The following is a 24,179-nucleotide window of genomic DNA, read 5'->3' on the forward strand; positions in this document are numbered from 1 at the left end:
GGCTGTGGGGGTGGAGGGGGTGGGGGAGAGCTGGCAGCCAGCCAGCTGCCATCAGAATTAGCTCATTGTTCAATATAACCAGCGCTGGCAACCAAAATCCAGCCTGGAAGAGAGAGAGAGAGAGAGACTTTCCCCCAGCCACCCCCACCCCTTTTTCTTTTTTCTCCAAGGCTGCACTTTGGAAGAGGGGCAGTCATTCTTCCCCACACCCCCTACTCTCTCTCCACTCCCCCAACTATAAATTCCCTCTGTAGCATGCTGCCCTTTTTTAATCCACATTTGTGTTTCAGATCATGTAGAAAGGACAGAAAGTGAGCAGGGAGCGGGGGCTTTTGTCTGTAAGTATATGCAATTCCAATCCACAGAATTTTATTTTTTTTTAATTAATCCTCTCTCTCTCTTTCTCTCTATCCCTTTCTCTCTCTCTCTCTCTCTCTCTCTTTGTTTCTTTTCATTTCCTTTTGTCCTTAGCTGGACTTTGCTGCAGCTTGCCTTTCCCCCTCTCGGTGCACATTTCCAAACAGGCTTTCGTAAAGAAGATGAGAAAACGTGCAGTATATGTATTTAACTCTTTGTCTTTATGCTTTAAGGCTGAATTTCTAGGTTGGGGATTTTTCTGCACACATGCAAGGGGAGATGAGAAGTGGTTTTCTAAAACTGTTTCATTTTTCTCGCTTTTGCACTCCACAAACACCAAAATGCATTTCTGAACCTAATGCACTTAGCTTTTTTAGCATGCATGCAAGGCTCTAGGATTGGTTTTTCATCTCTTTTCTTCTCCCTTGTAAAACGAATCTCCCTCTTCTCCGCCCTGACACTGGATTCCTCTCAGGCTGCTGGGGTTTATTTTTAGAAAGCAGTCATTCTTGCAACAGCCTTCTGCATTTTTGCATGTGCAGCAGTTAAATTTTGGGTGGCTCTTTTCAGAGAAAAACCCCACAAAACCAACTGTATTTTGGTGAACATTTAGTGATGTGCTTTCTTTCAAACGTTTCTGTGTAGGTATATGAGTTTGCAGTTTTAAATCCAGCATGTATGTGTGTGTTTCTGTGTAAACATATGACTCATACCTAATTCCATTTCATAGATACACACCAAAGGTAAGAAATATATAATCAATAGAAGAGAACTTTAATTTTTGTCACTGTATGAAAACTGATGAAGGAGGTATGCTACAAATTCAGTCAATTAAGAGAGTGGTAATTTAAGGTACCATTTAAATGAGGTAGGACCTACTATCTTTTTTTTCCTCTCCCTATTTAAAATAGGGGGGTGTGTGGAACAGAGAGAGAGAGAGAAAACTGGAGGTTATGTAATACAGTGCCATTTCCAAAAATACCTATTCTCTGGGCCATTACATTGTGAAAGCCTGACACTGTTATACTTGTTTCTTGATTGCAAAAAAACACACTTTGTAGTATGCCTGGGAACAATGGGCCACCTTTACAGTAAGCATAGGGTAATGGTTTTGTGTCCTCTTGACTGATTTTTTTGGTGTGTTAATCATTAGGTACAGTGCTCTTCAGAGATGTACCAAGTGCTAAGAATAGCATAGGGTGCTGCAAATCCAGGTACCAGGGATTCCTTTGTCCTATATTTAAGCCTACAGACCACTGAATTGCAGAGACGCATGATATATAAGCATACATGTGGTTAGAAAAATTTGCATGACTTTAATCTTAGCCACTGAAGCTTATATGTGGCTCACCCACTGTTATGCTGGCAAAAAATACCTATTAAATATTGCAACAGTTGTTTTTCATTTTTTATTTTTTTAAATTGTTTTCAGATTGTTCTCCTTGTGCTACTTGAGAGAAACTGCAATCCCAAGACTTAACAGAATCTAAAAATGGTAAGAATTAGTTGCTTTAGCAAAGAATCAATAATTTTATGTATAAATACAAACCTCCTTTCCCCATCCCCAATACTCATTTATGAAAATGACCTTTATAAGACATACTTTTTGAGGCTGTGGGGATTTGCCATACAATGACTGATGTACTCTGAAAACCTCCATATGTTGGATCTTTTTTTTTCTTGCAAATTTTGAATAAAAATCTGAAATCTCTCTTTGTGCAGTAAGGCTTATTTAATTGAAACAAGAAGTGTTCAGATTATTATGAAAAATACACATCATAACACATGTAGGAATACATGCAGACAAAACAATATCCAATAATTTTAGCCCAAAAAGAAGAAATAGGTCATTGCATTTAGTAAGTGAAGGAGATTTAATGTTAGTCTGTCAGGGAAGTACATAAGATGCAAAGTAAATTTTCTTACTATTTGGTATTTTTTTCAGAGGGTTAGCATTTCTTTGTGATACAAATCTGTTCCAGAAAACATTGGTAGGCCTCAGCCTAACAGAACTTACAGGCACTTATTTGAAATATATTTATTGAACAATATTCAACAATGACCCATTTCCTTCAGTGTTAATTGTGTTTATATTTTTACTAATTAAAGCCGATTTGTTATACTCTGAGATACTACTGCTGACAAATTCCTAATTTTAAGGATGAAACATTATGCATCCAAATATTATCCAAATATGGTATTCTATGAGAAGGACTGTCTCAGAATCAGCAGGACAAATAATTTTTTTTTTTTTTTTACAGAAAAAGTATGTAAGATAGGCAGAATTACTTTAGATGCTGTGCAGTCATATAGCATTCTTGATTGAAGATGCAGCTATCACGAAAGCATGTCTGAATGCATGTACTGACATAAATGTGATGTATTTGGGGTACTATTATGATATTACCACAGTAAAATCTGTTTATTTATATGGGGCAATACCTTGTCTGAAGCAGCATTGCATAGGGTGTACATTAGCAAGGAATATTTTCTAGTGTGAGGTTCTCAGGGACATATTCTTATTAAGATTGGGTTAAATTAATTGCATTGATTATATTATCCTTGTCCGGTTCTTTGGGGTTGTTTTGATTTGGGGGAGGAGGGATGATCAAAGGATGTTTAAAATAAGCAAATATGTAATCTGTTATAAAGGCTTTTTTTTTCTTCTTTTTGCCTCCTTGTTTTATATCATTCCTATCTGCAAAAATAAACTTGCAAATTCTGGAGTTTTAGTCTATTCTGGAACCTACTTTCATCAAAGTGCTTTGCTTATCTGTGTATAAATGAATAGTTGGGGGTGGGGAATTAAAAGGGAAATGATTCACTTAAACTGTGAATAGAAATCATGTTAAAATACATTTTGTTCACACAACTGTGGGATATTGGATAAGGCAACTGTTTTCCTACCAACACTAAGGTGACAATCAGCCCACATTTTTAGATGATATGCAGGCTGTTATGTGCAATATATGCCTATCTATGGAACAAAAGATTATTTTAAGATTAGTTAGGCATAAAATAGCCACTGATTTTTACCAGCAGATGGTTCTATAAATCTAGAAAGGTTTCAGTAGTAGTCAATGAAATCAGTTTTGTAAAGCCTATCCCTGGGCCAGAACATAAAATACAACTTAGAACTATCCAAATGCAGAAAATAATATGTAGTTACCCACCTGTCTAGTCCTATTGTTTGTTTTCCAGTGTAACATAAATAAAAAATGCATTTGGCTGTTTTTGAAAAGTTTTTTATTTGTAATGAAGAAGTCCAATCCCACTTTTTTTTGTGACTGTTGATCAGAATTTCAGTGTAAGAAAGCATAGATTTTTGCCCCAACTTGCAAGGTTGCTTAGGATGTGGTTCTTGGCAGAATCTCTTCCCCTACCACCACCCTCTTTTTCCCTTTTTTTTCAGTTTTGGCACAGTAAGAGCAAATGTAATTTTGAGTCAGACTACTAACATACTTTCCTTGCAGTAATGGACACACTGGTCTCTGGAATATTCCTTGTATTTATTGCAAGTGTCTCCTTAGCCATTCTAATTTGCAGAGAAAATTCTTCTTTACATATCAATGCTTTTTATACTGAAATACATGACAGTAAAAATGCTTACTTTGTTTTTAGTATGACAGCATATGCAAAGGTTCTACTCTGCTCTCACTGGTCAGTGAAAATTTAGCTATTACTTTTTCAATGCTTAGTTCAGCCTGGTAAAAATGGGGGAAAATGGCCCACCTGTTTCTTTGCTAAACTGAATTTTCATTAATTATTTAGTTAAGTTTACATTAAAATTTAGAGTGACTACAATAAACTTGTTGAGTGAGAACCAATCAATTCTTGGTTTAACTTCCACTGTCTTATGTTCTTACTTTCTTCATGTTCTTATTCCATAAAATGTTTCTTAAACTGCTACCTAGTAAGAGCAAATAACTTTGCAGGTTAGTTTTCAATGCTGATGGTTCTTTCCTGGGACTTGGAACTATGATTTCCTCAAACCTGGTTAATTAGCCTTTCTTGGACCTGAATAATAATATCATCAATAATTTGAGAGAAATAGAAAGGCATAAGAGTGTACTTTCTATTCTTCTTATAGATTTAACTCATGGGCATTTTCAGCCATCTTACACAAGAGCACCTGCCATTTGAGGATCTGTCCTTACTTGTGTACAATATATTCCCTTAAGTTACCACCTAAAGGAAGAAAGAACCTTTTATATTTATGTGCAATGTATAAAATGCTGATTTTAATTGCTCTTTTCATTTAAAATGCTAGAATTTCTGTGTACCACCTTCATGGAAAGTACTGGATGTCATAAAATACAAATTTTTATTTTAGTGCTAATTAAAGGAAAAAAAGATTCTAACTAAAAAGAATAAGAAAAAAGAATTGTTTTTTAAATTTATTTGGCCTATGGGATACAGTCATTGAAACAAAGGATCTTGTCAGAAGAGTGAGAGTGAGGAAGTCTTAATTCTAGTTTTCTGTGACCTGAAAGAAGACTTTCAGCAAAACCAGAAAATACCTTTTTTTTTTTTTTAATGGTAAATGTCTGTTTTTAAAGAAAGAAATCAATCAGGCAGCTCAGACACTTGACAGAGTGGTCTATTAGTTTGCTTCAGAAGCACTCAGGTGTGTCCTTTTTTCCTGCTCACATTGCAGTTCATTTCTGGGCTTGTTCAGCTCTGAGAGTTTGCAGTGCAGGTGTCAAGGAATTTAAACTCATAGCACTAATAACAGTGTGTATTAGTAAACCGGTACATCCTTAATAATTTAATTTGACCTACCTGAAAATAAACAAAAGATATTCTAGAGCAGCTCATTAATTTACTTCTGACTTACTATGATTAGATGGCTTTCTTCTGAAGCACTGGTGTTGTGGATTCTCTAGGCTAGGTGATGTAGAGTATAGCTGTGTCATCCCAAAGCGAAAAGGCCCTGAAAGGAGGTCATTTGGGCTGAAGACTTGCTGTAGCATGTCCTTGCCTGAACTGGATCAGTTTTGAGGTTATTCTGTCATTTGCTTTCTGTGCATTTTATAGTTACTTGGGGGAAAAGAGAGAAAAACGGGATGATAGCCTTTCAGAGAGAAAACAGCTGGGGGAGAAGCTTTTATAATTGAAAAGAGAAAGAAATGACAACCTGCTTTTGGTTGAAGAGAAAAAAAAATCAGCACCCCTTTTTTTTTTTTTTTGCAGTTCATAGGGAAATGTATAACATCACTTAAGTTAGGTGAAGGTATTTATGAGGCAAAGCTTGTATTTAAGATTTCATCCCAGTTTAGCCATTACAAACCTTTTTCCAGGGAGTTATATGCAGATATCTGTACACATTCTGTAGTTTTCTGTGTCTATAAAATGACTTCACCTTAGTTGGAACAACTGTTTGTAACTAGGATTATCTGAAGAGCAGAGCCTGGGATTGGTGTGGCAGAGGCAGGCATAATTTTGAACCTTTTATATGCTCTGGAGAGTGAAGAAGAAGATATTAGGATAAGACATTATGTCCAGCCTCTGACTAGATACAGGAGCATTCTCATGCTCCTGGTCTGGCATGCGAAAACTCATAATTCTTTGTTGATTATTACCAATTCTGGAACTGGAACTGCAATCTCCTTTATGGTAGTTCAGAGCTGCATAAGAGCTGTAGGACAGTATCAGATCCTTTTCATGTGTAGCCAAGGGCAGAATTTGGTCAAGAGAAGTAATTAAGGGAGATAAAAGCTAAGCAGTTTTGGCCATCTGAATGTACATATTTTGCTTTTTTATTACACTTATGCATTGCTCATGAAGAAGACCTTGCTTGATTCCTGAAAACTTAGGGAGAATTAAAGACTTTCCAGCTTACAAAATAATTATCAGAAATACAAACTCACTTTTTGCAGTACTTCTGCCAAGTCAGCTGTTCAACTGTGCAGAAAAAAAATCACCTTTACTTGATTATGGCTAGAAAAATTTGAAGTGGGGGTTAAAAAAAAGTGATTTTTTTGTCAAAAGCTATAGATACTGTGGATATTTCTGTGGTACAGTTCATATGCACATTAAAAGACAAAAGCTTTGTATGTATGTGTGTCTACCCAGTGACAAACATGCATGCTCTGGGTGCTAAAGTTTTGTAACTATGCACCAGCACACTTAATCTGAACAGAATTGTGTTGACATGTGGAGTCAGAGGTTTATGTAATACTTTGCCTAGAACAAATCTTTATTGAACTTTTTTCACAAAGGCTGAACTACTGAAAAAACAGAAATAAGAGTTGATATACACCTTGTAATACTAGTGTCATGACATTGATTTTTAGATCTTGGGGTCTAAAGCATTCACCAACAATCTTTTCTCTTTTTTTGCATTGGAATACTGCTGCCTCACACCTGAGCTCTGATCCTTGTGTGTATGGCTAAAGAGAGGAGAGAGAGAATACATCTAGTAGCCCTAGAACAACTTCATAAAACCTAATTCAGTTAGTACCTTTGGGTAGGACAGTATACTTTAATAAAAATATTTTTAAATATTTGCATTTTGTTTTTATTTCAAATATTTATTCACCTCATTAAACCATATTGGTTGAGGGTGCAATCTGGAAAGGTGCAAAAATGTTCTTTTCAAATGTTTAATGTAGAATGATACTATGAATCATTGTTTGTTACATGACATTCAATTTACACTGCTGGTCTGGCAAATTCACAGTGGCACTACTGAAGGAATCCTTGTGTAGAACTTCCTGGGAGGATTCCTGATGTTTCCTTCTGTAAACACTGCATTAAAAAAAAGAAAAGGCAAAAACAAGTAACAAAACACCACCCTCAGAACAGGTAGTGCTTTCTCATCCTGCAGGAAGAAATGTTTCTGGATTAATTTTGTTAACACTGATGTTGTTGTCTTCCTACTAGGGTAGCATACCTGTGTAGAAAAGTTGAAAAAAGTTACAAGGAATTTGTGTGTTCTTACTGAAGGTGCTATAAGCCTTTGTTTAGTATGTATGTTATCAGGAAGAATTCTTGAATTCTTACAGCACTCATGTTTAGAAGACACACGCTGGCATCACGATGCTACTTAAAAAGATTAAGTTAGAGAGGAACAAATCTTCCTTCTTCCTTCTTTTTGACATGACTTTATCTGTGATAGATCTTCAACATGAGAGTATGAGTTTAAATAACTCTATTCCTGCTGGCAGAAGAAAATCCTGTAGAACTATTGGTAAACGGCCTTACCCTTAATTTCTCAGCTAAGTGATTATATAAAGCAATATGAGCAAAACCCAGAAACAATACTTGGCAGGAAAAGTTCTTTTCCTGTGTGTATCCTCATTAGATGAGTCCCAGAACTCACGGATATTTCATTACTTTCAGCCTACAGAACATGTATGATGCAGTTTGTGGTTTTGTCTTTGGAGTAGCAATTAAGCTACATTAAATTATCCTAGATGCTGGTAATATGGTGACTGCAGGTAAATGTACTGTAATGCTTTCTAGCACCTCTTACAACGCCATCAGCTGTGGTCATTACATCTCTCCTGATGAGGTAAGTACTGGCTGTACTATGTGGCTCTGGGGCTTTCAACACTTGCTTGAAACACGCTGGTTGGGCAAGAGGTTGGTGTCTCATGGCTTTGGTGGCTGGGCTCTGCAGGAACGCAGTCGGCAGAGGCAGTGAGCTTGCCACCACTTGGAGAGCAACATCGCTTGTTGGATTTCTGGTCATCTTTCTGGTATGTGTGAGAAATTTAAACAAAATTTAACAAACAAACAAAACTGTTTTCATCCAAGGCAGTGCATGAAGTCTTCTGTAAGTTATGGTAGTCAGGCCATTACTTGAGGAAATTTATAGGAAAACAAAAAATGAAACATGCCTTGGGTTTCAGCTTGGTGTATACCTTTTGTATACCCCAGAATTGGAAGGTGGAAACTCAGAGAGCACACAGGAGAGGCATTATTCTGGGCTTTGTTCTTATTCTTTCTTCAGGATTCCCCTACTAGCCACTCTGCTTGCTGGTCTTTCCCTTAAGATCAAAACTCCTTGGAGCAAGGAGACTGGGCTAAATGAACTTTTTGGTCAGCCTGTGACCATGCTGCTTTTCTTTCTCCTCTGCTGCTCCAATAATTTGTCAGTGTTGGGTATGAAACTACTGAAGAACTTCACTGTGCAGCCTTTGGTCCTGAATTTTGCTTCCGTGCTGTGTGTTCATCTGATTTTATTACAAGAAACTTGCTTCTCCTTCTTGCTCTACCATTACCATTAGGTGTGGATACAAATGGGTTACTCATTAAAATTTTCATTACCTTATTGCACTTAAAGAGCAAGTTACAAACTTATATGTAATTGAAAACTCAAGTACCGTTTTAATTCTCAGGCTTGTTACTGTTGTTTTTCCCTGTGCACATGTTAAGTGACATCACAAAAGCTACCACTAATGCAGAGGCAAACGGAATGAAGTTCAAAAGGTGCTGGATTGCACTGGGTTTTCAGTTTGGTTTTCTGGAGACGTGCTTGGTTATTTCGATTTCTGAAATGTTTTACAGTTTCAGAGTACATGCACAGAAATTTACTAGTGAAATAAAGCAGTTTGCAGCCATTTCATTGGTTAATGAAACTTTAATATACATTTGTTTCTTACTGTTCTGAAATAACCGCATTTCTTTTCCTTTTGAGGAGTGTGATACCCTGGTAATGGGTATCTTTTGTTAAATTCATTAATTCAGTCAGAAGTTGGATGAACACTTATGACAGTGTTCACAATGTACCGCTTGATTTCTTTTACTCTTCATATGCGTGGTAAATATTAATAAAGCTTCGTGATGGTTTTTGCATATTAATGAAGTAAAAAGGGAGCATGAGAGCACTTGTAGCACACAAGCTAGATTCTCCTGACTAGTGCAGGGAAGTGCAAATTAATCTCTCTGCCTTAAAAAAACTGCATTACACTCAGGTGGTGTGGGCAGGATTCCTCTCCAGGGGAAGTGTTTTCTCTAACTAACCTCATTCAATCATGTGTGCCAGAAGACAGATAAAGTTTCTGTTGAGGTTTCTTGCCAGCTACAGAATTTGGCAGGAGTGTGCTGACTATATACTCGAGTTAGATTATCTTGTGTTTTCACCCTCCTCAGCACCATAACCACTCTGCTTTGGAGGCCAGTATTCACATAAGAGATTCTTGGAAAAACCTGCCAGCTCCAAGAACTTAGGATCTACCATCTTCCTTTCCTCCAGCAAGGGTTTCTGCAGCAGGAGAGTACATTAGTCTTAAATGCATGTTTTAGCAAATTTTGCAGTCAGATAATTTTTTTACATATGTCGTGGGATTCTGCAAGTACACATATAGAAGATGCAACCTATATAGTATGGGTGAGTACAGGAAAAAATTGTTTGAAGAAGGTGGTACAGATAAGGCAAGGTAGGAGACTATAGGAGCAGACACTTCAGTGCAACTTGGAGAACAGAAACTTTAGGAATAATGAAAGAATCAATGGATGAAGATGGGTTTATATGAGAAATTTTGTATTTAAAATCTAGAAAAAACACTTCCAAGGTCACTTCCTTATGTTGTGTAGGCAAGGAGCAGATGACATTCTATTCTGTGAAATTGACAGAAATTGAAGAAGTGATGAACAAGGACTGCAAAAAAACCTCCTAATGAATAAACTTGCTAATTCATGTGCAGTGTGGAGAGGGGGATGCAAGGAAAAGCATACTTGTCTCATTTAGGCTTTTTCATCTTTATGTGGTTGTGGGTTTGAGTCATCAGATAGGGAGGAATAAAAAGCAGCAGTAATATCTTCCACAAGAAAAGGCAGAGGCAGCAAAGGATGCTGATGCATAGATGTCAAAGGCAAGTTCAGGTGTGCAGTTGTCCTGCTATCTTCAGCTGATTTACTGTTCTGCTGCCACGGATCAGTTCTTACTGGAGTGGCAGGTAGAGTCTCACCACAAAGTTGGGCCACTTGGAGCAATCCCAACCCAGAGGAGAATGATTATGTAATTAATTTTTAATCAGTTCTCTCAAACCGTTTATCTGTCTTTATCTGCTGTGTGAAATTAACCAACTGAAATGATTGTAAATGATTTTTTTTCTCCCCACTGATTTTTGAATGTTCATGGAACTGATGTGGAAAGCAGGACTGATAGAAAAACCTGCTGCCCTGACAGTATGCCAAAAATGTGCAGGCAGGTTATTGGGGATAACTGTCACCGTATACCTCAACCAGAGGCTCAGCTTGTATTGCAGAGCCACACACAAAAAAAAAAAAAGGCAGTCGAGTTCACAAAATTGACAGCCCTCACACCTGCTAAACCACGTGTTCACAGTATTTTAAAATGATTAAGCTAAGGTAGTTAATTTGCATGTTAGCTCGGGTAAGTTGCAGTTCCTGATGTTTCAATAGGGAAAGCTTCATCACTGAGGCTGTTTCAGAGTCGGCCTGTCAGAACAGCAGCATCCCATTTGGTCATGAGTACGACTTCTTAAATAGAGCTAAGGTTCATCAAAACTTCACCGACTCTCTGAAAACAGGAGTAATGATGAGCAGTCTTGATGTATCCCTGCCGTTGTCCTCTCCAGAAGATTCAGAAGACAAAGCTGATTGATTCATAGCAGACTGCCACCCAACTAAACTCTTGAGAAGCAGCAACTGTTCAGCTGACAGTTGGTGCATGTATTAAATCCTGCTTGCTAGGCTTGGAACATGGTGGACATTAATACTCTATGCTTTCATAATGTTCCCCTCACAGTGTTAAAAATAAACTACTGCAGATGGGAGCATTAGTTTGCCACTTGCACTGAAGTAAATGCATCGATCCTAGAACAAGCTTTCCTTCCAGTTTTGTTTAAAATTAATTAGTGGGGTTTTTTTTTTCAACAGAATGATTTAATTGGAGTTCAAGCAACGGTGCAGTAAGATTTCTGTTTATGCATCTGGATTGTGATGGTAGGCTGTTGGTCACAAAGAGAGCTTTTCACTGCAGTGGGAGGCATTTGGGGGACTGAGAGGCCGTGGTAGAATGCGCTGGGAAAAGGCACCACAGCTCAAACCAGCTGGTAACTAAGAAACTTTTAAAAACTCCGGTTATAACTGTTTCAACTTGGCAGGCAACTATGTTATAATTTTTTTTTTTTTCCAAGAGAAAGTGCATCAGGACTCAATTTGGAAAGAAAACCTGCTAGACGCTTTCAGTGATGCTGAGACCAGCTGCAAGGGAAATAATCTACAACTTTTCCTCTAGGAGCCTTAATACCATTGATTGCATCCCTGCAGCACAGAGCAATGGTGGTGAAAATCTCTGAAATACGGGGATAGAGAAATATAGGTACATGAATGAGGAGCAGAATTCCTTCCTGGCTGCTCCTTTCTTCTCTTCCACACATACCTCTGTCATTTTGCTCCCCTGTTCCTCAGTACATGGCCATCTCTGCCTGTTGTTAGACTACTAGTCCATATAGTAAAGCTTTTCTTCCTTTTATCCTTTCATTTTTGATTTTTCTTCTCCTAGGTAGGCTAGTGCAGAATTGCTAGAGATGGTCACCTTTTATTTGGAATTGGGAATTTCTAGAGTACTTCTGATTTCCTTTTTTTTTTTTTCCCCTTTCATTATTTCTCCCTACAGAATCAGTTTCTATGATAAAGAAGTTATCTGAAACTTCTCAAAAGGTGGATTCCAATGTACTAATAGCAGTTGGTCTTTTTCATTAAGCTTGTAGTATAGAAATCCACACTGCAGGGTAATTCAGCTCCTGTAAGTCTTGAATGAGACTTGATAAACAGGAATTCAGTTATGGTCCTCATTAAAAAAAAAAAAAAAAAAGTAGGAAAAGAAAGTCTCAGAGTTTTCTTGCTTCTTTCTTAATGATAAAAACCTTCACAGGAATTTTACTAAGTTTAGCATGCCTTAAATCTGTTTTTTTTTTCCCTGTGATGGATGTATCTCAATGTTTGAAAGATGCTCTCAGTGAGTAGGAATGAGGAGTGGGTAGTAAGAAATTAATTTTAGCATTTTGGTGTGATTGCTACAGTAGATTTAGTCCAGCTCTGTTAAAATTATTTTATATGTCTGTTTTAAAGCTGGGCAAAATTTGTGCTCCCCTACTATTGCTCTTAAAGAGGACATGGCTTAAAATGGCAGAATAGGCATTAGAGTTTTGAAATGCTTGTTAAGCAGAGCCTTTGCAATAGCAAAAAGGTTTCTCAGTTTGTTGGGCAAAGGAGGAAAGAAGAGTCTACCCTAGAAAACCATTTGGTTTTGGAAAAAAAAACAGCATCAGCAAGTACTTCTGAAGTCTGGATGCTCTAAGGGCCGGTGAATAGACTGGGCATTTATTTTCCTCCATCTTTGCTTTTTCTGATTTTTAAACTTGATTTTTATTATTTGTATATTTTCAAGAGAGAGAAGGCTAAAGTACTAAAAACATATTCTTCATAGATCAGAATTCCCCATTTCAAGTTGGCCTCGATGTTTCAGGCAGAATTGCTTGCTGTTGTTGTAAAACACTGTCCCAGACAGTACTTCCCAGATCAGTGGGTTTCTTTCTGCCTGACTTCTCAAAGTGGGAGTGAATGGTTTTATGTATCACATGTTCTGCCAGGAAGGCAAGCTTCCAAGGGTAGTAACGGTTAGTCAGATGTTTAGAGGTGATCCACTCTGATAATTTATATAAAGTTTATTAGCTTGACTTTTTTGCTAATGATTATCAAACACTGAGGCTATCAATTTGAGTCAGCGTACAACTTTAATGCATTGTGTAGATTCACAGTAACTTTAGTTTTCAGTCCCTCCTAAAGTTCATTAATTCTGTTCTGAATCCTGATACTTTGGTTATTTAAGCCAAGCCTCTACTCACGGAATAGTCACACAGGAAGTACTAAGAAATGAAAATATGGTGTGTATCAATGAAAGCATTTATTTAGAAGTGTTTGCTTCATGCTAACAGCTGGAATGTTGTAAGCCTTACATCCTACTCTGTAACGGAGCATTGCTTTGCACTTTTTCTCTCATTAAAGCTCATCTTGCAGCACTAGTATCAGTTGTTTTGAGCTGCTGTCGTTGACTAAAAGTTCTTGCTGTGTTTTTCTAATACCTTAGTTATCAGAATAGTGTATTTGAACAACTAAGTAGTTTCTTCATTTTATAAAGCATGTAGCACATCAGGACCTCAGTTTTTTGCCTTGGTTTTTCCTTTTTTTCCTCATGTTGGATTGTAGTAAGTCTTGACTGGATTTTCTACACCAGCATCTTTTTTCCATTCTGCAATCTTCCTCCACTTAGCCAGGATCCAAACCATGATTCCCTGGCCTTTCAGCGTTGCTCACAAGGCAGACACTAAAAGTCCTTTGTCTGCCCATTCAGGATTTTGATACAGTTTAGGAGATAGCTACTGCATGTGGAGTAAGTCCACATGATTATTTTCTACCAATATTGGCCAAGTTAGTTGTTTTTGAAGAGATATTAAGATGTTTTTTCTCCGCAGAAGGTTACTGTGAAAGATAGCTGGGGTGGGTTGTGTAGGGCTTTTTGGTGGTGGTGATGGTGGGTTTGGTTGTGCAGAGTGCATTCCCTCTACGTTCTGATGAATTTGAGGATCCTTTCTTTGTCACCTAACTGCAGGTGTTTGTTTTATTCCTGTTAAATTATTAATAGGGATGAAAGGCCTATAGGCTAGCGTGCATACATCTCAGAATCCATGGAAAATACAGAAGCTCATACTCATCATAATAAGTGATACTGTATTCTGATGCTTACTCCTTCCTCCTATTGGGAAATACACATTTTTGTACACTTTGCCAGTTTGAGCATGCATGTTCTGTGGTAGAGCTGAACTGCTAACAATTTTTCCCACCATGAGTTTTCATGCAAAGAATATGACTACACAACAAAATCAAGGCATAGACGCAGGATGGGCAATCAGTGATTATAAACAGCAAGAGGAAAGCTCATGGGCTACTTGGTATCTTTTATTCAAGTGTCTCAAACATTCCATGTGAACATTAACTGCTGAATTCACAGCATGCCCTGTCTTGTGTATTAGTTATTCTATGTCAGCCATACCCAGGGAGCGTAACTGGATTGTCTGAGATCATATGATAATCTAAAATACAAAATCAAATCTGATGCTTTAATCAGTAGAAAGCACTGTGAAAAATCGTGGGAGAGTGTATCAGAGCAGGTGCTGCCTTAGGCTCTGTGTTTTGAATTTCCCTCCTTGGTTTCCTAGTTTATAGTAGAGTTCAGGATTTTCTCTTGGAAAAATGATTCAAGTAATCTTCTGATGGTTTCTCCCAGCTACATCCAGTCCAGTTGTGGAAACTAATAGTCAACATGCAACTGCACAGAAATTAAAACATTCCTCAAGTTTCAATATAAATACAATAGTAAGCAGGTAAGTAAAGCCAGTCCACCAGACATTTTGGTTCCCAAAGTGAAAACTAGTTTGAATGGTGCGATTTATAATATTCAGCACAAAACAGTGACAGTTTGACAGCATTGTGCAGAAGGAGTTCAATCACAAAACCCCAAAAGCCCAGGAGGTAGACCCAGTAGGAAAATGCATTTAAGATCTTCAGCATCATGTGCAACTTGTACCTGACCACTTCAGTGCTTAATGAGAGCAAGATGAAGAAATGCTCTGATCTTCATCCTGAAGCTGAGATGTTGAAGCACAGGTTTCCAGTCAGATTCACCATAGCTGAGGTGTATTAGCCCGTCATTAATTCACTCTGGCTTCCCAGTGTAGCCAGTGGCCAGTTTTGGATCTCACCCATTTCCTGTAGTAAAATTTTCCTATAGAAGTCATAGGCTATAGTACAGGCCAGTACCTTAACTATTAAATGCTACTGCCAGCTATTTATCCTATGTCTTTTGTAATGTGTTGCAATTCCTTTAATATCTAAAATACAGGGTGCTAACACAGAATTATGTGTGTCAATGATCTTAGAAAGTAATAAGTTCTAGTTCACAGTTCATAGTGAAAGGATTATAAAAGGTGTGTTGCCCTTGTCTCCGGAAGTCATCAGCAAAGGTAGTAATCTTCAATAAAGTCTTTTGCCAGTGACTTCTGGCAGAAAAGAATGGCCATGTGGTCTCACAATATCCTCAGTAATACTAGTATGGACATCCTCTTATACAGAATTTCTTGAAGAGATTTAAAGAAATCCATCCTATGCTCTTTTTAAAAAGCCTGTTGAAAGCAGATTGCCATAAACAATATAGTTGAAATACTCTAGGAACAGATCTTGTCATGGGTACTCAAAAATATGTATGGAGCATAAAGCATGCAGCTAGATCTCGGACCAAGCTGACATTAGACTCTCATTTTTAGCAATGTGGTCTGTCACATGAACACCATTTGATTGCATTTAATGAATCTGTCTTTGTTAGTAAGAAATTGTATATATTTATGTCATTACAGGTTTATCAACCAAGTTTAACGATTTGGGCAAGCCAGAAAACCTTTCCAACCAGCCATGGGGATGGGGGATTTCCAAAGGTAAAGTTATTTATGTCATTTCTTTCATCTAATATATAGTTTACTAACATGAAAGCTTTTTGAAAAAAAACAAAAAACAACCCATAACCACTGAAAGTCCAATGGATTTTATGACTGCTTCAAGAGAGTAGCCAGCTCTCATGATTTCATCACGAGTCTCATGGTATTCTGTTTTTCTTAAAGCCTTGGCTCCTTGAGCCAGGCAGTTAACTGAGAATTTCAGCTTTCATTTTAAAATGATGTTTTTAGCTTCAGGCTTGCAGAAAACATGGACTCTTGCTGGCTACATACCAGAAAGAAAACATACTAATTTTCAAGAGCTCCTATTTCTTAAGCCTGTCTTACAATTTTACAAGCTTGACATCTGAGTTTCGAATCCTTGATTTTAGCAATTCTCTCTTAGCAATGCAAATAAGAAAGTTGATGATAATGCAGGAGGAGGGAGGAGGTGATGGTGTTTTTCTTTTTCTGTTGTTTTCTGCTTGTGCTTTACCTGGCTTCAGTAACAACCATACAAAGCATGGCAGTTTTCATCTGAGTTTGACAAGAAGTAGCACAACATTAATGCAGAAGATGTGGCTTGTCAGACAAGACTAATAAGATTTTATTCTGTTATCATTGCTGGTTTGATAAATGTGAAACTAGATATGAAATTTGAGTAGGAAAATATAACAGTTACTCAGAACCACAGAGTATACATGCCTTATTTTCATATTCCCTTTCATTACTGACTCAAAATCTGGGAAAAAAAAAAAAAAAAAAGCAGGTAAGTAAAGGAGAGAGCACACGGAAAATTGTGTTGATTAAGTTTTAATTGTTATCTAGATTCCAGCTCCCTGTTAACAAAACTCTGCTCTTCCATCTGGATAACACTCTATTTTCCCCACTTTTTCTTCATAAAGGAAGTTCTAAAATTTATAGCTGGGCTATTTGCAGTCAGTTATTTCCAGACTCATGTGCTAGCATGCCGATCTTTGAATTAACATATATGGCAGTACTGCCATTCTTAACATTTGAAGTATTTCAAAAGTTCAACTGAGTAGGCTGATAGCAATGCTAGTTTATGATGAACATGCTATATATGGCCATACATTTATTAAATTAATTTGTTAATTTTATGAATCAGCTGTGTGTTAATGAGATGATTTTTATTCAAAATTTTAAGTTTTAGCAGCTTTTACTAAGTTGTCATTCATCATTAAGCAAAGTTGCTCCTGAAACACAGGAATGAAGCTGTGAACTGTGTGCAGCATAGTTAGTAACAATGCTGCATTATTTTGGATTTATGAATAGCCATGCTTTTATGCTGTATGTAGCTTAAAAAATGTTTATCAAAAGGGGTAATTGTTTCTCAACTAGTCAAAAATATTATACTTGTTTCCTTTAAAGTAATTGGATTCCTGCTTTTTAAATAGGATGCCTTTTTTCTAGCCTTTTTGTAATTCTTCAGAAGATATTTGCCATATGCTTACAAGGACCAGTTTTTAGAACTAGGTCCAAATTTTGTTTCACAATTGATCTTCAAAAGCAACTTGAATATTAACTGCACACAATCTAACTTCCAACAGGGCATCAGCCTTCGCAGAAACTGGATGTCTTTGGAATCTAATTTTTTTCATCTGTCTCATAGTTATTCAGAGTAAAATGCTGAGGAAGACTACAGAAAGTGCTTAGTCCTTCAGCTCAACAGTTTTATGTACTCAATACTAATCAGCTTGAACCACTGAAAGTATAAAGTAAATTTAGTAGATTTTTTTAAAACTCCTGTTTCAGATAAAAGTGCTCTTTTTTTTTGTTTGTTTTCATGCAACCAAAAAATATAAAAGGATACATTTCTTAAAGACAATTTATTTCCAGACCTAGAAGGGTCATATGGGACTTTTTATCTTATGATTGTATGGCAGGATTTCAGAACTGAGATTGTTTTCACAGCTGAAAAGGAACTGCCCAACACAATGCTTTTGGAAATTTGCCCAGACCTTTGGTCTGTGTGGTGTGCCTGTTTGCATGTGTAAGTTTCTAGTTTTCTTCTCATATCCTGTAATGATACAAAAGTAGCAAATATAGTCAACAAAAAAATCAAAAATACTATCACGAGGATGGAATTTTCTAGAGTCCTTTGAGGAAACATGTTTGTGCAGTCACTAAAATTTAGACATTATTTTTTCATCTCTTCCAAAATCCCCAGTTTGGCTGTAGGAGAGGCAAGGTATGCTTCTACTCCCATTTCTTCCCCTGGCTTGTAGAGCCCTTCTGCATGTGTCCTGGTTGAAGTCTGCTCAGTTTCTCCATTTCTGGTGCCCTGAAAGGAGAGGGAGTTTACTCTGTGTTCATCCCGAAAACTGCTCCTGGCTGTGTGTGGCACAGAACCCCAGTGGGGGGGGGTTCATTTACCCAAAAGCAGAATTTATCCTGTAAACTGTGATAACGACAGTGGGAGAGCCATGGTGTGGCTTCATTCCCAGCCCAAGTGAATGTAGCAAATGGGGACATTCCGGTGAAAATTATGGCTTTGAAGAGCCAGGAAAGGAAAATTGCTGAAAATTGCACTTTCTTGGTAGTTGTGAGACTGCTATGTGTTTAATTCCTAATTCAGAAATTCACAACTCTCACATTAGAAAATTGAACTTGGAGAAGATAACTTCAATCTCTTAAACTAAAACCAATCTGCTTATACAACAAATGTTCCCAGCAATAAAAGCAATAAAACACCTTCTCAATTCTGATCTCTTAAACACAAAGCCCACAGATTTTTTCAGATAACTTGCAATATATTACTAGCTAAAAAAATTCTTTTTGTTTAAGATCCCACAACGACGTAGCATCAGTCAAGTAGTTCAAGCACATACTTAGCCTTTGGGCTTCCTTCTGAGGATTAAGCTGAAACCTGTATTTAAATGCTTTGCTGGATAGGCATAGACTTCAGCCAGTGGAGGGTTAAGTGTAGTTAATATAAACCTGTCTGAGGCAGCTGGCTGATCCAGCACATCATCTCCTTACTTGTCCAGAAACAAGTAACACACTACAGTGTCTTTAGGGTGCTCTTTCCAATGCAATACTGTAGGAAACTCACTTTTTAGTGTATGCTAGCTGCTTAAGCTGTAAGGTGTGTAAAAAATGAGAGATCCAAGCTGTAAAAGGTTCTCTTAATAATAGGATGATCTTTCATGACTAAGATGCACTTTTATGTTGAAGGCCAAGTGCAGCCATAAAGTAGAGCTTGGGGGTTAAAAAAGGCAAGGAAAAAAATAAATTATCAGTAGATAATACCTTTAGTTTTTTGATTACTCAAGTTGGTACTGAGTTGTGTTCTCAAGGGAGCTCAGTGCCATTGGTCAATTTGTGGCCATGAATTTTGTGTTCATGCCGCTGGGTCACTGTTTTTGCCTTCTGGGCTTCATGTGTGCAAAACAGCTAATTGCTGTTTTTCAGCCATGTTTATATGCCAGACTACTGCGCTCACAGCAGCTGCAGGTGCAGTCCTAGACCTGAGCCATCCCAGCTGCTATGAAGGGCACAGAAACGCCTTGGTTTGGCAGGAGCGAGAAAAATAATTTTGAGGAATAGTTCAAGGATGTACAGCTGGCGGTGAGCTGCAGAAAGGGTTGTCACTCCATAGCTTCTTCTCCAGTAGCTTTGCTGGGGTAGTTGGGGTCTCCCCAGCCACCACAAATATCCAAATTCCCCCAGTTCAGCAGTGTGGGACGGTTGTTGGCTTGATGATTTTGGCTGGTGAGGCACACTTATTCATCCCTGGCTGAAAAGTTTTCCTCAGAAGCTGCAAGGCTTGCCTGGTTTTTAAACAATCCTTTGTTCCCTGTGGCATTAATATTTATAGTTGATTCGGTCATGTTTAGTAGATGTTTTCGTCTGAACTAAAGCTAGCGAGCTATGGAAACCTTGGGAAAGGGAAAGGGAGGACCCCGCTGCACAGGCGAGGCACAGCTAATACTGTTTTTTCCTCTCTGCAGGGAATTCTCCCCATCTCGAAGGAAGTAAACCGCAAGAAGAAATGTGAGGCGGAAGGGGGATGCCTGGTTCCAGTAAATGGCTATGGACACCATTTCACCAAAATCGATTACCTCTACTCTTTTTAATCATAATTTCTCCATTTGTATTACATATGGTGTATGGGTTTGATGAGGTCATGGTGTCATATATTGGAAATTGTTTCTGTGTAAATCATCAAGTGTAAGAAGAAACTATGGGACTCTGAGCCTTGCTTTAGAGAATAACAGGGGACAAACGTGTACCATAAAAAATAGTTTTTAACATTCTGACTCAAGCGAAAGCTCTCAGAATTTCACACTGTGAATCCATGTTTACAAACATTACAGGTGGGCCCTCAGGCCTGGTTCTACCACAGCAATGTCTTCCACTACTCAAACTCCACTGCTCACACTCAACCGGTAAACCGCTCTCTCCATTTCCACCATCCTGAACTGCTTCTTGCAGAGGCTGAGAGTCCCCCTTTTTTTTCATTTAGATGTAACAAGACTAGTAGTTTATTTTCATCAATTGTCTGTATATCTCTATATTTTATCCATGTACTCTTTTGATGTATAGAAGTAGTATGAAACTCATGGTTTCCTTGTGGTAAGTGATCGTGATGCTGCCACGGGATTTGAGACACTGATGAATGGTGCTATTTTGGACTTTAAATATGCTCCTTGGCAAGGTAGCTCTGATGGAGTTATTTTTTATTTCCATGTTCTGAGAAGGTGTTGGTACTTTGTTTTTCTGAATGTTGTTCTTTAGACTGGACTGACTTGTTTACTTGTGTCTTCAGTGTGGCTTTCTTATTCAGTGCTGTAGGTGAGTAACTACTTATAGTGTACAAGTGAGGAACTGATTCCCTATCAGGGTCCACTCACAAACATGCAGTTATAGTGGGAGCAATCACAAAACTGTAATTTAGGTAAAATCTCCTTTCTGACTCCTATCCACCTAACGGAGGAAGATGAGCAATAATTTTCCACCAACCTCTCAAAATCTCTTTTGAGTTTTTCTTTTTTAAAAAAAAAAAAAGCCTTTTTTGAAGATTGGACAAGTTTTAATGTCCTCTTCAAATCCATAAAATAGGGGATATAATAAGGAAAACACAGGAAATTTCTGGGAGGAGAAGTCCTAAAGGGGAAGAGTACATTTCCACGGTACTGTCAACATGTGGACTTTACATTTTTGTTCTTGCTCCCAGACTACTATCAATACAAGACAACACAAACCACAAAACTAAACAGTATCATCTACTCATGGAGTGTTGTTGTGTTAGACACAGTCTGAAAGCCCACCTTAATTTTTTATATAACTGTCTTTTAGCTCTTCCTTTTACAGGGCAGGCCTTGTTCTGAACTGTTTTAGCTTCTGACTGTTAAATACCAATGCATGCACTGCACTTCCTAGATTTCTTTCCTTTCTCTACTTTCTGTATCCCTTTCCTTGTATGTTTTCTTTTCAAATAGATTAGATATGTCTACTGTGCTGTATATATAGCAAGAAGTAATATTCAGCAGTTGTGGCATTTATGTATAGTTGCAGTTGTGTACTGCTGAAAACGCAGGCTTTTGTAACAATGTGATCTTTAATAATGCACTACAAGTACCCAATGTATTTTAGCTATTTTAGTAGGATTTGTTCAATAAATCTGCAAGCTCTAAGGGTAGCTGTGGTGTCTGTTTCCTTCTTGCAATAAGGCGAGGGCTCCTTTTCTGGTTGGTTGCACCTGTTCTTTACGTGACTTCTGAGGGTTTTTTCGGGAATATCTGGTGAAGTAAAAGGTGATTCCTTTTGTTGTCTGCTAAACAATAGCTGTTAAGATAACCTAAATGCCAGACCTGGGTCAGGGAAATGATAGCTGCTGGACAATGGCAGTCATGTACTTCTCTTTCAAGACTTCTGCGTGGCTGGGTCAGACGTGACACTTGATGCCATTTTTAGTAATCCCAGGAGGAGAGTGGGGCTGTACGTGGCAAAAACAATACATTGCATTTTCCACCTCTGGTAAACTGAATTAAAAGGCTAGTTTTCTAATGTGTGCAATATAGTTTAAAAGAATGTTGATGCAGTGCTCTCTTTAAAAACACTTTCATTGAGGGGAAGAAGCAATATCCACATTTGTAAGTTTTAGAACATACATTGTTTTGATTTTAGCATAGAAAACAGATAGAGCAGCACTTTTAAAAAACACAAGCAGTGATCTACCAATTAATACCAGATGTAGGTCTGCCCCTGAAGTTTTCCAGTCATGAGACCAAATGAGTGCAATTCCCTGTGCCCTGACTATCCATCCACTGAGTGAATTTACTCAGGGGCTGAGTTTGGTTTGATGACTTTGGTTGTGTCATGGAAAGCAGACCATGCTCACACAGCACCTGATCCAAATGGCCACTGATTTCACTGTAGGAAACACAGCAGACAGCAGTGTATTTTGGGCTAGAGCTAACTCCCTGGCTAGAAAGCAGTTTTAACTATCTGTAGCATATGTATATACACATAGACACTATACATATACACATCGGTATACATATGTACATGATGACAGTCAACAGAGTTAGAGCAACGATTAATTCATCTTGTTTTTTTAACCAAACTGCAACAACTGAAATGTCATTCTTGACTACCACAAATAACAGCTATTTTTGTTAATAATAAACACAAAGGACTCCTTACTATATAAAACTACTTTTAATACACTGTCATTCTAGAGGCTGAAATTTCCCAAAGCTTATTTAATATACATTATGATTAATAGAGTTCCTAAATAGGCAACAGTGACATACACTTTCGCATTGGCAACAGTGGCTGCAGCACACATCAACTTCATAAGATTTTAAAAAAAGATAAAAAAGGTTAGAGAGTGACCATACCTAAAAAAACAACGGTAGGGTCATTTTAAGGAATGCCCCTAGGATTTCATACATGTCTTTCCTGTAATGCTCCAGGAATCATCCTTATTCGACACATTTTGAAAAAAAATGACACAGTTGGACCATCTGAGACATTAGCCACGTGCATCACCATGTTCACCCCTGCCTGGTGTACATACGATGCTCCCTCGTGCATACAAGGGGCTGGGGTGTGCTTTGCGCCCCTACATCAGGGATGGGTTTTGGGGAAGAGGGGAGAGGCTGGGAATCCCTGCCAGCAGAACCAAACCTTGCCACATCCAGAGCAAAGGCGAAAGAAGTTCTGCTGTTCTCACCCTTGGGACAGCAACATGTAGTTTTGCCTGTGGCACAAAGAGACCTTGAGCTGGGTGTGGGAGTCAGTGGTGTCAGAGCTGGTCGAGAGAGGTGGTGGTGGGGCAAGGGTGGGAAACAGAGCAGGTCGGTGCTTCTCAGGCCGGCAGGGAGGCTTCCTGGGGCTGGAAAGTTCATTAAAACAACTGGGAAGAAAGAGCAGTGTATGTATCTGTCAGTCGGGTGATGCAGTACAGCACGGTGAGCCGCCTTTTTAAACCCCCTCATTGAATAATTATTTGCGTGACAGAGAGACTAGTGAGAGTATTTTTAAAGCATTATGGTCAAGTGGATGATTGATCCAGGAAACACTGGTTCTAACTGCAAGCCTTGTAATAGCGTAGCACAGAAGATCTGGTGAACCAAACTGTGTCCCTCAGCAAACCAAACAAGAAAAAAACCAAAGATGAATTCCACAAAACAGGAACAATAAAGGATACCTGTTTTTGAAAAAAACATTTTGAGCTATACAGATAAAATCATTCATTAGGAATTAGATATTATTACTTCCCAACACCACGTTTTAAAAGAGAGCAGCAGAGCAGCATGTCTTATCAGTTAAATTCCAATATTAAAGACCAGCATTGTAAATTGCCAAAGGAAGACAACATTAGCCATTACACCTTGGAGTTTATGCCACCACAGCATCCTGAGGAGGTGGGTTAAAAAAAATATTATTTGTATTTGAAAGTTTATTCAGTGGAGGTTAGCTAAATTCTGTCTGCATGCATATAAAATCTATGCAAAAGAACAGTAACAGTTTTAAATCAATATTACTGTAATGCCAGACTCCAATTAAATAGACCCCAATTAAATTTCCACTATTAAAGCTGTACTACCGTATTACAAAACAAAACAAAACAAAAAAATCAATATTGCAGATAAGAAGTTCAACTCAAAAAGCAAATTTAAATAGAATGAAAATGAGCCCAGATCTGTCTCAACAGCATCATGTTCCCATGGAAAAAAAAAAAAAAAAAAAAAAAAAAAAAAAACAAAGAGACGACAATAAGTGTAGAGTAAAAGAGAGAGAGGCTAATCTGGTGGGTAAACTAAGGTGTCAGGAAGAATAATTGTTCTTTCTCTGCCAGAGAATTCACAAACCAGCTCAACTAAC

The 24,179-nt window shown here is 37.9% G+C and overlaps 1 long non-coding RNA gene across 1 annotated transcript; it reads left to right on the plus strand.

Annotated features, from left to right (window-relative positions):
- Window positions 1–91: 91 nt before the first annotated feature.
- Window positions 92–21,486, plus strand: LOC106893471. The gene is made up of 4 exons (XR_001413079.1): window positions 92–338; window positions 1,790–1,852; window positions 15,747–15,824; window positions 19,796–21,486. It is a non-coding gene; the product is annotated as an uncharacterized LOC106893471 (long non-coding RNA).
- Window positions 21,487–24,179: the final 2,693 nt, after the last annotated feature.

Source organism: Calidris pugnax, unplaced genomic scaffold (assembly GCF_001431845.1).
Source record: "Calidris pugnax isolate Ruff unplaced genomic scaffold, ASM143184v1 scaffold148, whole genome shotgun sequence".
In the NCBI taxonomy this organism is placed as follows: domain Eukaryota; kingdom Metazoa; phylum Chordata; class Aves; order Charadriiformes; family Scolopacidae; genus Calidris; species Calidris pugnax.